Source organism: Chelonus insularis, unplaced genomic scaffold, assembly GCF_013357705.1.
Source record: "Chelonus insularis isolate UGA/USDA-ARS -01 unplaced genomic scaffold, ASM1335770v1 contig_81_pilon, whole genome shotgun sequence".
Lineage (NCBI taxonomy): Eukaryota > Metazoa > Arthropoda > Insecta > Hymenoptera > Braconidae > Chelonus > Chelonus insularis.
Window position 1 is genome coordinate 20719 of NW_023276769.1, and position 18733 is coordinate 39451.

The following is an 18733-nucleotide window of genomic DNA, read 5'->3' on the forward strand; positions in this document are numbered from 1 at the left end:
ATCCATGACTTTATAGGTTAAAATAATCATACTGAAATATTATCTTTTTTATATTATTATTACATTATGATTACTAATAAACGATAGCATTGAACAACATAGTTTATCATTAGCAAAAACGAAGAAAGTCACCAATATAAAAAAAGGACAATTATTTACCATTCATTCTTAGAATATAAACAGTAACAGCGTAAGTAATTGCTGGAACTATGATTTGTCTATTTTCAATATGATAATGACTGAGCAAAAACTTTATTTATTTAGCTGTCAACTAATAATTCGATAATATAAAAATAAGTACTATTGTTTTTAAAAAAATATACATAACTAGTAATATATTCCTTGTTGTCACAGTAACAAGTGTTTTTTTTTGTTAGACTTGATTATAGATATCAGACACGTGGACTTTTACGAGTCGACTTGCAGTTGGCGCTGTAATATTATTCACACTAAAATTAATATTTGCTTCAATTGTATTACGATTGGTATGGCGCCTTTTTATGAACTTATGGTTATTTATTATCACGTATGAAGCTATAAAAACACTGATAAGCGTAGTTCATGATCCTTCAAAAGCTGATGAAATACCACTTATTCTCAAAATTACTGACGAAATGAATGGTATAGCACAAAAATGTCACAACCTTAACTACGTAACAAACGTAACTACTTACACTAAAAAATCAACATTTTTATGTATATTACGATTATTATTAAATTTATGTTAAATAATTTCAATAAATATTAAACTAAATAAGAGAAATTTTTTGTGTAACTAAACAACTTCTTTCTCCATTGAATATAATTAAATTAAACATTATTTTTGTAAATAATTAGTCTTTATTACTCATTATGGCAATATTTGAAAGATTATTTCTTCCTAGTTTCAATCTATAATCAACTCGTATGATTACTCATTATTAATACATAATAAAACAAGAGATAATATAAATAAAATTTAAATTCCATTTACACAATAAATCGAACTTTCTTTATTTAATATGCTGTGATAGCAATTTTAATACGATTATATTACTATCAATTTTTATGTCAATTATTAATGTATATTAATTAATGGTAAATTACAACCAGCTATTAATCAAGAAATAAAATTATATCTGCGGATATAGGAAATAAAATTTCGTAAAAAACTTGTAAAAGAAAAAAAAATTTCTACAATATATTCGTTCAACTTTACATTATTGCTGATAATTTCCAGAATTAAACGATTGTTGTCCGTTTATATTTTACCGATTTACTTGATTTATTATCGCTTCTTTTACTGCTCCTTTCCCCACAATTTAGAAGTCTAGAAAACCACGGGTCGAAAGGTCATTCTTTCATAAGTGTTATTAATATTACAATGTGAGTCATTTGAATTTATTGTCTTTTTCTGTTTCAAAATAAAAAATAAAAAATATAGGTATAAAAGTAATTTAAATCAGTTCAGTCGATCCAATGATGTAATAATTAATAAAACACAGTATAACATTATATTAATTATTAACTCTTCTTGCTCTGATATCAGCGTTATTAAGAATAACAATAACGATCGATAAACGTCTTTCGTAACCTTTAACACGTTTCATATGATGCTGTCACAAACAATATTGATATGTATCGATGTATCAAAATTTTATTTATATTCGTTGATTTCATACACAACATTGACCTCCGGAAAAAAATCACGAGAGTTTGTTTTTTTTAACGGCTTTTTTTTATGTATAATCAGCTTTTTTTATGTGATAAAATACTTCTGAATTTTCCTTTTTATTTTCAAACTCATAAATTGCAAATACTCAGGTAGTAATCCTTTTGTATTCTATTATAGAAGATAAGTATTTTTAAGAAAAACATCTGTTTTTATCTATAAATTACAAATATTTTTTCCATGTAAATTAATAGAAACTTTCAACATTAAGATTATATCTTTAAATTAAGTTATCGGGAATTTTTAAAAAATCTTCATTTTCTTACAAATCAATTAAATCCGTATTTGACCTCAATAAATAAGTTTTAACATTATAGTTAAATTAAATACGTTACGTCTTATCTAAACTTAAAATTTTTATGTAAATGCTTAATATTACGTGAATTAATATATATGTATTAACTTACTCACATGATTGTTACTAATACTAATTATCTATATCGCAGTGATAATGGTTATATTGTTATATTACAACAAGATAACACGAGACTAACATGCACTTTGTTATTTCCCATTGAACAATAACATTGTTATGCTTCTGATATACAAGTATAACGAAAATACATCAGTTGCATTATGACTGTATTGTGCAAGTATAACAAAAAATATAATATAACAAATATAACGAAATCTTAAAGTTTTATGATATTGTTATTACAATAACCAAAAATAAATTTATTTAATACGTACATCCGTATGGTCATACATATTTAGGGTTTTTTTTTGTTAACCAAATCACAAGACTGGATGAAAATATCAACTTCATACTGTTAACTTCAGAATAAGTGATAAACAAATTAAAGTTATTCCCTATCTATCTATATATTATTATTTTCATCTTGCGATTCGTCAGAGGTGCCTTGCCAGGGATCCCAGGGCTCCGACCCACCTGGGGCCTGACCAGACGGGATTATCCTGCAGACACCCGACTCCCTCAGGTTTGAGGGTGAGCCGGGGCTGCAGCCATTCAGTCATTATTTACAGTCGTCTCAGGATCCGGAGAGACCTGAGGATGACCGTTTTCTGCATATAAGTCGCGAGAATCTCAGCCTGAATACGGCAGACTGGTATTGTTCACAGCTCTGTTAGAAAACGGTCCCTCATCCCTCCGACGGCCCCAATCACCAGGACTATCACTAGCGCTGTATTATTATTTCATTTTGCGAAACGTCAAAAGTGTCTGGCCAGGGGTTATTATTATTATTATTATCTTTACTATTATTATTAATGCTAAATGAGTCATCAATATAATATTATCGTAAAAAAATATATGTATCTTTTAGCAATTGAGTATTGTTTATAAATATTGCAATTTGTTGAAAACAATTAAGGGTAGTATCTTAGATTTTAATATTTTTCGGCGATATCAAGAGAATTCTAATGGGAAATTCATTGTATGCTTTCTAAAAAGAGATATAATTTCAAACGAGTATTTACTATTTGTACCATTGCTTAGCAACACAATGTATAGTAGAACCAAGAAAAGAGTGGTCTCGATTTGGTGTCTAATATCACGTCCCCATAAGATTTTATTAGGAGGCGGGAGATTAGACACCAAATCGAGACCACTCTTTTCTTGGTTCTACAATAGTCTGGTATGGATGCAATTCAAAACAAAGGGAATAAAAAATCTAACCTCCCGTTTTGAACCGAGGTTTTTTTAAGGTAAAATTATATGAGGATTCCGAAAAAAAACCATTCGTGGGCAAAATAATGTACTTGTCGTTGTGTTTCTTTGTTATAAATAACTTTAGCCTACTTCAGCCCGTACATTTTAATCAATAACTTTTTAAATATTCCAAAATCGATAATATTTTATAGGCTATTTGTTATTCTTTACAGTACAACGGAGATTTCTGTGACCTCACTTTTCTTATTTTCAACCTATTTTTTGAGTTACTACGCCAATTTGTCGTCAATTGAAGCCTTTTAATTATAATTATATTCAGAATTTATCAATACTATTCTAAGAAATCGTTTTAAGGCTGGGCTGAAGTCACGGAGGCGACTGATTCCCCTTATCTAAATACATTGGATCGTAGGTTTCTAATTTCTCCGCAAATTTATATTTTTACTTGAAAGTTTTGGTCCCAAATTAAAGCTTGTTTTATGATGTAGTGCGCTAAATAGCAATTTCGATTATCCAAGTGATTTTTTTAATTAAAAAATGAAAAAGAAAATTGAATAATTATGAATTGATTTTGCCGCGCTTCAATTCCAAAATGGCTGCTACAAGGTTATAAAAATAAATCGTGAATTATTTATTTTCTATCTAATTTTAGCTCCTAAATGTGGTCCAATGTTGTACCTAAGTATTGGTTTACATTCATCTGTTGATACTTTTATTACTTTCATGATGATTGTACCAGCACATGAGTCTATGATCGACGCATAATCAGGACAAAGAAAGAGATGTTTGGTTTTCAATCAAAGATATCTTAAAGAAAAATGAGTCAGTCTTTCAAAAGGTTCCAACGAGTGCACTGTGTCGTTTCGTTATAATTAAATACATTTCTGGTGTGGTCAATCCAAATTTTGGAATTAAGCCTCTGATTTTCTTTATCATTGGTATTTGGTTAATTACAATAAGTCATATTGCTGGATTCAATCTTCAACTAAGTTGTGAGTCAAGTTCATTATTGTTTGGATCAAGCCCAGCCTTGATTCTTCTTATGTCACTAGATCAATTGCGTATAAGTCACATTCTTGAGGAAGTTAAGATGGTCTTCCACGAAATTATACACGATTTCTGCTGACTTATACCTTGATCTATATCTACAATTGATTAAAAATGAGACATATCAACTACGTAAACAGCCACATTTTCAAGTGCTGAGATTTTCTCAAATCTCAATGATTTCCAGTTAGGAACATCTGCTGGCTAAACTGGTTGATATGAGACATTCTAGAAGATCAAGTTTTGTTATTGAATTCCACTGACAGAACCACTTGATTCAATTCTAATAAAGTTTGATTAAAAATGTTGATTCAATGTTGTGTCTAATTACGGGCATACGTTTCACTCTCTGAGAAAATACCAATTCATATTTTCTTTCAGGATTCAACAGCTTCAACCTCTTAATTATCGTTCAACACTGGTCTGCGATCACCTCGACGTGTAACCAGCTCTCTACATTCTACGTTATTTTAGATCAGCTATTTTAATTCCAGTTACACCTAATTCAAAATTTGCTAATAAATAATTTTAATTAAAATTTCTCTTATCCTTTTTTTTTCCATTTGATTAATTAACTTTCAAACATATTAAGCAATTTAAACCATATTGATTCTGTTTTAATCAAAAACAATGTGGTAGTAAACAATGTTTTACTCCAATTGATATAAAAAAAAATTTTGTTATTTAGAATAATTATTAAACTGATAAATTTTTGTTGCTTATTTATTTTAAAACATTTTATTTTTTTCATTACATTCACAATTCTTCCACTTCAATTAAAGTTTTTATCTACCACGAGCGTTTCATGTATTACATCTTCAGATGATACAGAGAAAATGATATATCACTCTACTCGTAAATGAGTACCCGCAATTGAATTTTACAACAAGCATACACAAAATTATATTTCAACATAAATTAAAAATACTCAATTAAACTAATTACATTTACTCAACTAAATAAAAAATACTTATAATAATAGAAATCATATTTTCTTTCTCATTATCGTTATACAATAAAATTTGATATTTTTACTGATCAAGTGAAATTAATTAATGAATTAATTTTTTAACACCAAATTACTTTTTCTGAATAAAAATGAACTATTGCGTCATCTTTCCACCTTCATGAAGAATGATAGTTCTACATTACTATATCAAAGGTTTCAGGCAACCGACCTGACAAAAAAAAATACTATCTAGTTTTTTGCATAATGTCGCCGACCCGTTAAGGTTGGGCTGAAGCAGAGAAGAGAGACCACCATAGAAGTCCAATGCTGTGTTAAAAATCCGGACGAAGTTTCGGTCAACATGTCGGTATTTTGGGTCAACATGTCGGTAATCTCAGGTCACAACATAGCAGCTTCTGTGAACCCAACACATGATGGCGCTGCTCCGAATTATTTGAGCCACGCCTCTCGATCTAAGAGAGAGACAAGATTTGTGTTCTCCTTTACTCTCATTGTGAATATCCCAATGCAGTTAAATTCCTAACACAAGCTCACGTCCCTCAAATAAAAAGAAAATCGGACTCAGATTGAGTGACTGTATTTATAGCCACTCATTTGTAGAGAATTGAATCCTCTATTAAATAAATTATATTTTTGTTTGCATTTTTTTTTTTTTTATTGTTTATAACAAAAAAAAAAAGCAAATTAAATTTATTAATGAGAACGAAGATAATTCAATCCTCGCTAATGAGTGGCGACATTTGCTATCATAGTAGTTTTAAAAAATCATTTTTTTTAATATTAAAGAATGATAAAAAGTTCAATAAAGGACCCGCATTTATGCTATTTGAATTTTTATCTGGGAAATAAATACACTGAATTCTTTCTTTTCCTATTTGTTAGCCTTGATAATTAGTATTTCCGCAATGCTTTAGTCATTTCTATTTTCGACTGATATTTTAAAAAACAACGGAAAAATAACGAAAATTTTAATAAAGCAGAAGACTTATGTGTTCGCGTTTATAATATAAACGAGAGTTTTATTGTGTGATCCGTCTGCAGACATTTTTTACGCGTTACAGTTTGCCGGCTTAAAATGTATTCTTATCGTCTGTCATCATCTTCTCTGGCTCTTGCTTTAAAAATTTGTAAAAAAAAAAATGTTTCTCAGAGAACTGTGCATCTACTTGTAAAGAGGATTAGAATATTTCGCAGCTTATTATCGTTTATGACATGTCCTTAAATAGGTTGTATGTTCTCCCAACGAAATTCGGCCGTCAAATACATTTTACAAATGATGTAATGATTCATATTCGCATAATACACTAGAAGGATTAGTTTACGTGATAAGTAAAAAATTATTAATCATGAAAACAAGTAAATGCAACTTACTCACAGTAATAAAAAAATTCCAATAGGTCGTAAACAATTAATCCCTCGGTGCTTGGAAAGAGCTCACGAACAGTAAACATTTTCAGAGGGATTTATCATCCCAGATAGTTTATTACTAGAAAGTATTCATGACGTAAACATCATGACAAATTGTGAACTAAAAATCTAGTTTATTCCTCATAATTTCTACTTTCATGCGCGAGAAATAAAATTAGTTTCGGATCTCGTTAGATACGATGAAAAACAATGAATCTTTTCCCGACCTTACAGGCATATAAAAAAACCAGTAAATAGCTTTTTTTTTAATATGAAAGTAGCATGAAAAATTGAATGAAGGACCCGCACTTATGCCAGTGGAACTTTTTTTTAAGTCTTCGATCCCTCAAATGTGAGGCAAATCGGACTCAGATTGAGTGACCGTTTTTATAGCCACTCATTTGTAGGGAATTGAATTCTCTATTAAATGAAATATATATTTTTTTGCAAGTATTGTTTATAACAAAAAAAAAAGCAAAAAAAAATTGAATTACAAAAACAAAGAGCATTTTATCCTCGCTAATGAGTGGCTATATTTGCTTTCATAGTAGTTCTATAAAACATTTCTTTCAAAATAAAAGTGGCATAAAAAATTGAATGAAGGACCCGCACTTATGCCAGTGGAACTTTTTTCTAAGTTCTCTATCCCCCGAATGTGGCAGTGGAAGTTCCAGTGGCATAAATGCGGGTCCTTCATTCAATTTTTTATGTTACTTTTATTTTGAAAGAAATGTTTTATAGAACTACTATGAAAGCAAATATAGCCACTCATTAGCGAGGATAAAATGCTCTTTGTTTTTGTAATTCAATTTTTTTTTGCTTTTTTTTTTTGTTATAAACAATAACTTGCAAAAAAATATATAATTTATTTAATAGAGAATTCAATTCTCTACAAATGAGTGGCTATAAAAACGCTCACTCAATCTGAGTCCGATTTCCCTCACATTCGGGGGATTGAGGACTTAGAAAAAGTTTTTTTCTATCGAAGAGATGCTATTTCTTTCATCTCTATGTTTTTTTTTACAATTTCGCTTGAAACCTTATATCATATGATCTCTGGGCTGCGGAAATTGTTTCCTGTGGTTTTCTTCGTTCCCTACTACCGTAGAACCAAACGAAGCTCCGCCCTTCATATTATCTCGGCTAGATGCCGGGTTAGCGTGCCATCTTTGCGGTTCCGTTCATAAATGCTGACTGCATTTTTTACCTCCCATAAGGACTGGACTTCTATACTGGTCTCTCTTCTCTGGCTGAAGTCAGAAAGTTTCCCGGAGTTGACTTTACGCCCTCGTGTTGTGCGGCAAAAGGCCGAAGCTTGACATCAATTGAAATTGAGTAGGTAACAATGAAATCGTTCGAAAAATGATAATTTTCAGGGATGCACTACAAAAAGGGAGCCTTAGGGCACCAAGAAATTTACAAATTTTAGAATAATCTGTTCCGAGCAAGATAGAGCACAGAATATATCTATCTATCTCCGTCTTATTTTTCAGAGAAAACTGCGAGTTCGAACAGTTGACGAGCAAGCACATCCCCCACTCTCTGTTACCAAGCCTGAAGCTTATGATATCTAAACGTAAACAAAGCAAATGAAAATATGTTGGCTCTGTAGTCAGAAGATTCGACATATATTTTACCGAACGGTGTTCGATTCCAATTGCGGAAAATTTTTTTTTTTTAATTCAAATTGCATGTAATTGCAATTTTATTATGCCAAAAATGAGTTTTAAATTTCAATTTTTATGTGAAATTATTTTTCAATTAATCGATGACAAATGAGAAAATATTTGAACAGGGTCATTAACCTTTTTTTGTACAAATACATTGATAATAGCCTTTTTTAACAACTTATTAACAATAAAAAGTAGTTTAAACAATCTGTGGCGAGTTCCGGCACTTCCCCGGCAAGCTCTACCCACACTCTCTGTGCCCAAGCCTGCAGCTTATAATTTTTAAGCATCGTTAATATTGTTGGAATCATAATAGCTCAGTGGTTAGAGCACCATTCTTTTTTTTTGCTAGGCAGGGTTCGATCCCAGTCATAGGCAATTGTTTTTTCTTTTTTTTGCTGAAGTGACTTCATATACTTATAAATTAATTCATATATTTTATTAAATTATTCTTCCAATTAATTGCAGAAAAAAACTTGTTTTTCTGAAAATAAGCTGAGGGTGACGAACGAGTTACTATAAATTCTCTTTTTTCAAAAGTGTTGTCTTTAATAGAGATCGAATCCTAATCGGTAAAATGAAAGCTTGGTGTTCTACTCACAGAGCTAACACATCATATCTGACATTACGTTTATGTTTATAAATTGTGTAATGCAGGCTTGAGTACGAAGGGTAGGGATAGAGTTTGCCGGCGAAGTGCCGGAAATCCCCGTGGATTATTTCAACTACTTCTAAATATTTCTAAATTGCTTAAAAAAAAACTACGTTCATATAGCTATAGTAAAAAAAGTGTTTATAACCCTGTTCATATGTTTTCCAACTCGGCGTCGATAAATTACATAAATAATTAAGAAGAAAAAATCAAATCGTTAGTAAGAATTCATTTTAGCATGTCAATATTATAATTACATGCAAATCTAACAAATGAAAAAGAAAAAAAGTGATTATGACTGGGATCGAACCCTGCCCGGCAAAATAGAACTCTGACGCTCTAACCACATGGCCAGCATAATCTCACTATTGAGTTTATGTGTATTTGTTTTTATACTACATGCTTGGATACGCCGACTTGGAATTGAGCTTTTTGATTAACATTTATACCTAATAAAAATGATGATAATGGATGAATATTTGTTGAAGTTATTTTCAGGTATTATATTGATTAATGTTAAATGAGTATCATCATTTTCATTTATTCTAACTGCAATAGTCATCAAAGTGTAGGGCATTGTAAAGTAATACACTATGTTTACATCACATACATATATTACCCGTACACACATACACAAATTACTCGCCAAAATGCAGGGCACTATCAGTTCTGGATACGGATTGCGCATTTTTTCAATATGGATGACTGAGGTCATCTGCGAGCATAATGCTATCACCTATCGAAATTTTTTCAAACTAATTTTCCGGAGAATATCATCTGGAATACAATATTTCTAATTATTTCTAAATTATTCAATTTTATACTATGAATTGATTCTTTTGACATTCAGACAGGTGGCAAGGACTGACGCAAACACGAATTTTGGGCGAAAAACGTATAAAAATAGAATAATTCGTGATTTTTCATCTGAATGATGTGGCCGCCATCTTGGAATTTAAGCGCGGCAAGTCAATTCATAATTTTTTCATTATTCTTTCTAATTTTTTTAATAAAAATATTCACTATATACAAAAAATTGTTGTTTACGTCAGTCCGGCATTAATTCCTCTGTAATTTGGTACCTAATTTTATAAAAATAATAGTAAATTGGCGAAGAAATTAGAAATATCCCGATCCCATGTATTTGGATAGGGGGAATCAGTCGCCTCTCTGACTTCAGCCCAGCCATAATGCCTGGTCTATCAAAAACTTTGATACCATCCGAGCAATTATCGATGGAATAGTTTTTTTTCAAACAGAGATTCCACATCTAAATGAGGGCTGGGCTATACCTAAGAACAGTTCTGAAGTTGACTTTGCGCTCTCGCGCTGGGCGGCAGAAGGCCGAAGCTCGATTTCAATTGAAATTGAGTAGGTAACAGGGAAATTTCTCAAAAAATTACAATTTTCAGGAATACACTAAAAAAAGGGCGCCTAAGGGCACCAAAAAATTTACAAATTCTTTTGTACATTTATTTAAACTTACTTCTTCAGTCATCATGGAATAATCGTGCACATTAATTGTCATGACTATTAATGTTAGTTAAATTATAGTAATTATAAACTTAAGTATATAATTAAATTATAATTATCATTATTTAAATTTTCTTGTTATTATGTAAATTAAGGTTTAAAATTTTTTAGTCGGGATATTTTATTGTTATAGGGACTATCTAAATGGGTATTTAATCATGAACTTTCTAAATTAATTTAGATGTTGAATCTCTATTTGAAAAAAAAATTACTCCATCGGTAATTGCTCGGATGGTATCAATGTTTGTGATGGACCAGGCATTAAGGACGCCGAGTGTACATCCATTTCCGTTTTATTCATCAGAAAGAAGACTGCGAGTTCTGGCGCTTCACCGGCAAGCTCTATCCTCTCCCTTTGTACTTAAGCAAGTAGCTTATAAGTTATAAATCTAAACACTAGAAAAGTTAATGTATTAGCTCTGCAGCCAGAGCACTAGATTTTTAATTTGCCGAGCCGGGTTCAAACCCAGTTACAGCCAACTTTTTTAACTTCCCAGTGGGAAGTTATAGTAATGGGTCCGATTTTGCGAATCGCTAATTTTGACATATCTCCACGTTTTAAGGTCCCCAGAGTTGAATACGATAGTTTTTACGTGGACGTCTGTGTATGTACGTATGTGCGTATGTTAATATGTTCGTACGTGCGTTCGGAATTATTTTTCGCCTCGATTATCTCGAGAACAAAAAATGATATCGACGTGGGACCAACTGCATTCGACGCGTGATTACGTAACTTAGAACTGATTAGATTTTCAGCAAAATCGGTCCAGCCATTTTTTATGCAGAATCAAAAAACTGAAAAAATAGTGAACAACCTAAATTCTGCAATTTATAAATTATACCATTTTTTAGACAAAACTTCGAAATCTTTAAAAAAAAAAGAATATTAAATGATTAGAATACTTGTATGAAAATATGGTGACAATGTTTCATCGAAAAAAAAAATTTTGAAAAACAAAATCAGCAATGAAAGAATTTTAAACTCGTGTCAGGATTGAGAAAACAGCATTAAAGACGCTATAATAGTCAATAATAATTGTTAATAATATGGAATTGTGTTCATAACAATTGAACATTGTTACTAACAAATGATTATTGATCATGGTAATATTTGAATAATAAGATTTAAATTGTTATAAACAATAAAAATAGGGACCCTTTCTATATTTATGAGTACTTTCAACGCATAATTTTTTCGTTCACTAAAAAAATGTTACCAACCGTATGCCATAAATGAAAACATACTTTTTTCGTGTATAACAATGAAATTCGTTGTAAATAATGAAAAAAAGGATCTATGAGGTACATTCGAATTCTTCTAACGCACAATTTTTTCTTTTACTGAAATAAAGTAACTAACCGTATCAAATGAATAAAAACAGACTCATTTCGTTTATAACAATTCCATTTGTTATAAAAAATGGAAACGGGTTCTATTCAAATTGTTTTTTTATTTTTTCCACTGGGAAGTTGGTCGTGTGGACCTTTCGGGTCGCACCCAGACCACTGCAGAGCACTGATATTTTTTGTTTGACATGTAAAATTTTAGATTACATTTCATCATCAACTATGAATTTAAAAGAATGGTTAGCTCTACCATGGTACAACAATGATAATCCGTTGTCAACGGCCAACTCAACCAATTTTTCAAATTCTTTATGATTTTCCAAAATTTTCACCGTTATTGGAGGTAAAAATATCATGTAGCTATTTTTAACTGTTGCCACAACTTTTGTTCCATACACAGCTTCAAGTTCTTTAAAACCAGTAATTTTATACGTTTTAGACGGTTTTAATGTATCCATCTTTTTGGTTGGTAAGTACGTCTCACACTCGGCAATTTTATTTAATCTTGATAGATCCATTTTTACTGTTTTGAATTATGTATAACAATGTATTTCTCACAGTTTTAATTGATCAGTGATTTTAAACATGAGTTGCATGGGTATAAATACAATTCATCCCCTCCAAAACAAAGATTTCAGAATGTTTCAATTTTTGATGCAATCATAAATTAAAACATGCATAAAAAAACGTTTGCATAATGTTTCATCCATCATCCCCCGCTGAAAACTTCCAGAACATGTCAAGGCTGTGAATCATCCCTGAGATCATTTAAATTTTTGCTTGATTTTTCAAGAAAAAATCTTGAGGGGTTGGCGTGATGTTTCATCATCGTTCTTGCTGAAAATTTCAGACTATCGAAAATTACATGTAATGAAAAAAAATATAATTTTATAGACAATCGTTGTAGTGATCAAACAATAAAATTAGATGTTATAATTTTAAAGTGGGGATAAACATATAAATAGATGATTTACCAAAAAACTTTTCAGTTGGGTTTTACATTTTGGCATGTATACAAATTTTTGAGCGCATAATGGAAATGATATTGGATATTCAAGGTTTCAAGCAGCCAAATAATCAGTTTTTAGTGAAAGAATTGGCGACTATTACAATCCAAGATAATAGTGATGGTATGGAAGACATTGCAGTGATAATTTTTAAACCGCTATATCAGTGGGAATATTCACCTGACAAATATGAATGCATAAATTCGTGGTTGATACGTAATTATCATGGCATTCCATGGAAATCTGGAACAATACCATATGATAAACTTCCATACATTCTTCGTGTACTTGTTAAAGATCGAGACTGTATTTACGTGAAAGGAGATGAAAAGAAAAAATGGTTAGAAAGTTTAATTGACAACTCAAAAGTTGTAATTAATTTGGATGAGCTTGGATGTCCTTCGCTACATGTTCTGGATATCAATCATCTAAGAGATTGTGGGGTGCATAATGGAGAAAATAAAAAATGTGCAGAAAAGAATGTAAAAATTCTAAAAGCATGGTATATGGTGAATTTTCATGAAAAAACCCCATTTGAGAAGTCATTCAAATTGTATTGTTTATTAAAAAATATAACAAAAATGTCAAGTGAAGATTTTGCTTGTCTTCCAAAGTATTTTTCTTGAAGATTGTTCCAGAATACATCGACGATATTTGGGATAAATTACCGGAACATTTACAACTCGATAGAGATATCTTATTGCATCGTAAATGTTACAAACATTACATGTCATTAGATCATACAAGAACATTGAGAATTAATTGTATTGATTGTAAAAAAGAAGAATTCATTCATTCAAATACATAAAATGAAAATGTATAATTTTTATTTCTTAAATAAAAATTCTTTCTCAAGATAAAAATCTTATTATTATTGTTAAAGAAGTCATTTAACGTAAATAATTATAAATCATAGTTCAGAAAATATAAAATGAAAAAAGATAATAATTTTTCGTTTCAATCATTTTTTTACATTTAAAATACGTTTAGTTATGATTACTCATACAGTAAATAAAATATTTCAATTGATTATTCATAATATGTATTCTGTCTTACTTCAATAAGTAACAGAGAATGAGAGCATAAACAAAGTGAAAAAGAGATAAGGGTGAGGAAAATATGATGCAGTCGACCGACTGAGTCAAACGTTAACGTTTCTAAATGAAATAAAATAAGTCGATTATTTTTCGACACATGGCCCTTTCAACTCTTGCATGAATCACAGCTTCTTAGCGGAGAATAAAAGTATAGACAAAGTGAGGAAGCGGTGGCGGAGCGAGGAAAAGAAGATAGCAGAGGCATGAGCGACAAAGAAAACACGTTTAATTAAAAATCCAATCGAAAAAATATGTGTCTAAAATTATTTATCCATAGTAGAGATCGTTTACAAACTATTTCAATAATTAAAAAGAAAAAAAATGTCATTTATAAATTTTTTTTAGTGAAAATTTTTTCTTGTTGTCAAATTCTTTTCTTTATCTGTAATTTAATGCTGAGTGATGTGATCAAGGCCTCTCTATATATTTGAATCAATATCGTTCAATGATTTTTTCACCATTGGCCTCTTTGAATAATATAAACATTTAGCGATGGTGTATGATGCATAGGACAAAATATTTAGTTCATTTTCGACAGTCAAACTGATCAAACCATACCAAGTAAGTAGTGACTTTTGCATCATTCAAGTATAAAAAGTGTGTTTTTTTTTTAATTTTTATGCATTAATATAATTATTTATTGAGTGTAATTGTGAATTTTATGAATTGTTAAATGATAATTTATCAAGTGGGAGAATTTTTCTTTTTTCAAGTTTGAAAGCAATCTATCATAATCGTTATTACTTTTCAAAAAAAGATGTGCACTTTTATTTTTCCGGAGGCCTCGTTCGATCTACCGATCACCCTCCTAGAAATTATTATTCTAATGACACTTGAAGATCATTGGGAAGAGACGGGAGGGATAGAAGGCGCTACCCTTACACTTCGTGGCGTAACGGCTACCTGCCTAACGTTCCCCGGTAACGTCATATGGTTCCGGATAGAAGGAGACATCTCCGTCGTACCACCACCTCTAAGCCAAGAAATTATCACTGTCGAAGACAGTGATAGTGAGGTAGAAGTTCTACCTCCTTCACCTCCAACAATTGATGACGATGATTATTATGATGATGATTCCACTGACTATGATGATGGTTATGATACTGTAAGTCTTGTTTTATGATTAGTTTTTCTAGTTTTACTTGTATGAAAAAAGTTATTGAAGCAAATAATTTTGATTCTTACAGGTAGATTAATGCTACTTGGGAACCATCATTCAAAGGATCATTATTTTTTTATAAAAAAGAAAAAATATATTATAATTTTTTTTTAATAAAAAAAAATTGACTTGAAAGAGAAATTGATTTTACTCTGAAACCTTTTCCCAATCATCTAACATCCTTGAGACACATCACCGCCATTTTTTTCTACGGTTATTTTGCTGATAATTATAATATTATCGCTGAAGATAATTTATCACCAATCAGGATCGGTAAAAAAATCGCTGCCGATAATTTATCAGTGTCGATAACTTATCGCGGTCAGTAACTTATCGTCAAAGTTATCGCGGTCGGTAATTAGTGCGGATCAGAACCCACTTTTTTGACTTGGCCGGTATTGCAGAGTGATCCAGAACCGGCCCTGCTTATCTACTGACTACGTTTTTCAGGCGTCTTTTCAGGCTTAACTCAGGATTGACAGGTGTTCGTCTGCCCTGAGTAAACCCTCGAGCCACATCATGGACTGTATTGTTGAGTGCAAAAAGGTCTGCACTATCTGGTACCCGGTGGTCGAGATCTTGGTTAGTGCTAGCTAGGTGTTCTGCAGAGAGCGTAATTTTCCGGAGAAAATTACCCTCTCTGCTGGTGAAGTCCTGCTGATTGGTGCCCTCAGGGGAAGGAGATGGGGGTTCTGCAGTGAGAGAAGGGTGGAACGGGAGTATGCTCCACCTCGGTGCGGCTGTCTCGGGTGTCAGTGAGACTTCGTCCTCAGTCTCTGAAGCGTTTGATATTGAAGAGTCAGAGTCTGACTCCTCTTCTATCCGCCGTCGAGATTGAGTATACCGCACCTGCGATGCGAGCGCCGCCTACGTTAGATGTTGTAACTCTGGGTGCATTTCGCACCACAGAGTATGCAGGCGCCTGGCATAGCCTAAGGTCTGTGGCTCGCATCTTTCCCAACACTGCATAAAATCCCGTCTCAGCTCCTCCGTCCACCTGAGACGCTGTAGGGGTGCCAAATTATTATTATTATTGTTAGTAATAAGATTTCTCATCTCTCTGAATAAATCTTGAGTTTCTCTTCGACCTTCCTCGACATGTTCCTCCAAACGAATTTGATCTCTGTTCAGACTTTCTTCTATCCAATTTAACCTCATCTCTAAAGCTAGAAGTACTCCATTAGTACCCTCTTCAACACAATCGGCATATTGAGTTCTCCTTCTAGCTCGAGTTTACCGACGACTTGGACTCTTCGGCGTGATTTTTTTTTTTAATATTCTCCAAAATTCACTAACACAAACATTCACGGCAAAATCATAATCGACCATTGGACTACGTTTATTGGGATGATCCCGATGAGCTCGTTGATCGATTGCGTTTACTTGTTTCATCACGTGCTGCTGGTAATTCCAGTCATAACAATGCAATGATGTCAATTATTGAAGAACTACGTAAAGCTGGAATCATATATTAATTAGATGTTCAATATAATTATTTATTCTTCTATTGATTCTTGGAAAGAGAGGATGAGTGTAGACATTTTGGAACGTCAGTTCGACGAAGATTTGCAAAAAAGTGCTATCCGTGGTCCACCTGATAATGAATTCAAATTAACAATTGATAAACAATATGATATGGATAATAAAAGATTGTGCAACCTTGCTGATCCAGTAGATCTAAATGATGCTGTGTAATTGAAAGTTGTTAAATCTAAGAAAAAATTCAAAGGAAGACCTGAAGTCCAGTTACTACGAATAAAGAAAAAAGGCAAATTGTTGAAGAACTTCATAGGCCAGTGAAAAAAAATTATCAACGACGACATGTGGATGTACGAGGTCTAGATGAGACTCGGCAAGCTGATCTTGTTGATATGTCAGCATATAAATCTTAAAATAAAGGATATGAATATTTATTAACCATTATTGACATTTTCTGTAAATATGCTTGGGCTATACCAACTAAATCTAAGAGTAGTAAAGATGTCACTGCAGCAATGATGGTCATTTTAGATAAAAAAAAGAGTTCCTAAACGTTTACATGTTGATAGAGGAAAAGAGAGAAAGAAAAAATGTGGAAGAAAATTACTTTACATGGAAATTATGAATGGATTAATTTTTCACTTGAATTATTAACATCACATAATAATAGTGAACATTGTACCATTAAAATGAAGCCTGTCGATGTGTCTTCCGCTAATGAAGAATAATTGTTCGATGATATTTATAGATACTTAAAAGTTGTAAAGATAAAGAAGAAAAATAAGTTCAAAGTTGGTGATAAAGTTCGCATTAGCAAATATAAACATATATTCGACAAGGGGTACACTCCTAACTGGATCACTGGAATCTTTACTGTCAGTGAAGTAAAAAATACACACCCAGTAACTTATAAATTAACAGATTATCAAAATCAATCGATAGAAGGAAGTTTTAATGAAGAAGAATTAACTAAAGTGTTATATCCTGATGTATATTTAGTTGAAAAAGTACTAAAAAAACGTGGAAATCGAGCATATGTTAAGTGGCTAAGATTTAGTAATGAACATAATAGTTCTCCGGAAAATTACGCTCTCTGCAGAACACCTAGCTAGCACTAACCAAGATCTCGACCACCGGGTACCAGATAGTGCAGACCTTTTTGCACTCAACAATACAGTCCATGATGTGGCTCGAGGGTTTACTCAGGGCAGACGAACACCTGTCAATCCTGAGTTAAGCCTGAAAAGACGCATCGAACATACTGCAAATAAGATCAAAAAGGCTCGACAGGGTGCATCTCGTATTTAAGGTGTGATGAATCACTTAAATACTCACAGGCCTTATACGCCAAAGATTCGGCGTATCGTGGCGAGTATCAGACGTAAACATCACACTTTGAATACGGCCGTGTTACTGATTCTAAAGGAGAGGTACACAGGCAAAAAAGATCGCTAATGGCCGTTAAAAAGTCATTAGCAAAGCGGTACAAGCGACGAAAAGACAACAGATTGTTCCAATCTGACCCTTATGGAATAGACGAGACACCAGTACTGCCCTATGCGCCTGGTGAAATTGAGTCAGTCGTTGAGAACGGGAGAGCAAAAATTCTTTGGAATTACCCGCTCTCTACGCCTCAACGCATTGAACACAATAAGCCGGATATTACTCTTTTCTCTGGTGATTGGCGCCCTCCGAGGGATGAGGGACCGTTTTCTGACAGAGCTGTGAACAATACCAATCTGCCGTAGTCAGGCTGAGATTCTTGCGGCTCGTATGCAGAAAGCGGTCATCCTTAGTTTTCTCCGAATCCTGAGACGACTGTAACAAGTGACTGAACGGCTGCAGCCCCGGCTCACCCTCAAACCTGAGGGAGTCGGGTGCCTGCAGGATAATCCCGTCGGGTCAGGCCCCAGGTGGGTCGGAGCCCCGGGATTTCTGGCCAGACACCTCTGACGAATCGCAAGATAAGAATAATAATTTGGAAATTCATAGTTTAGAAAATTATTCTGATAATTTGGTTGAAT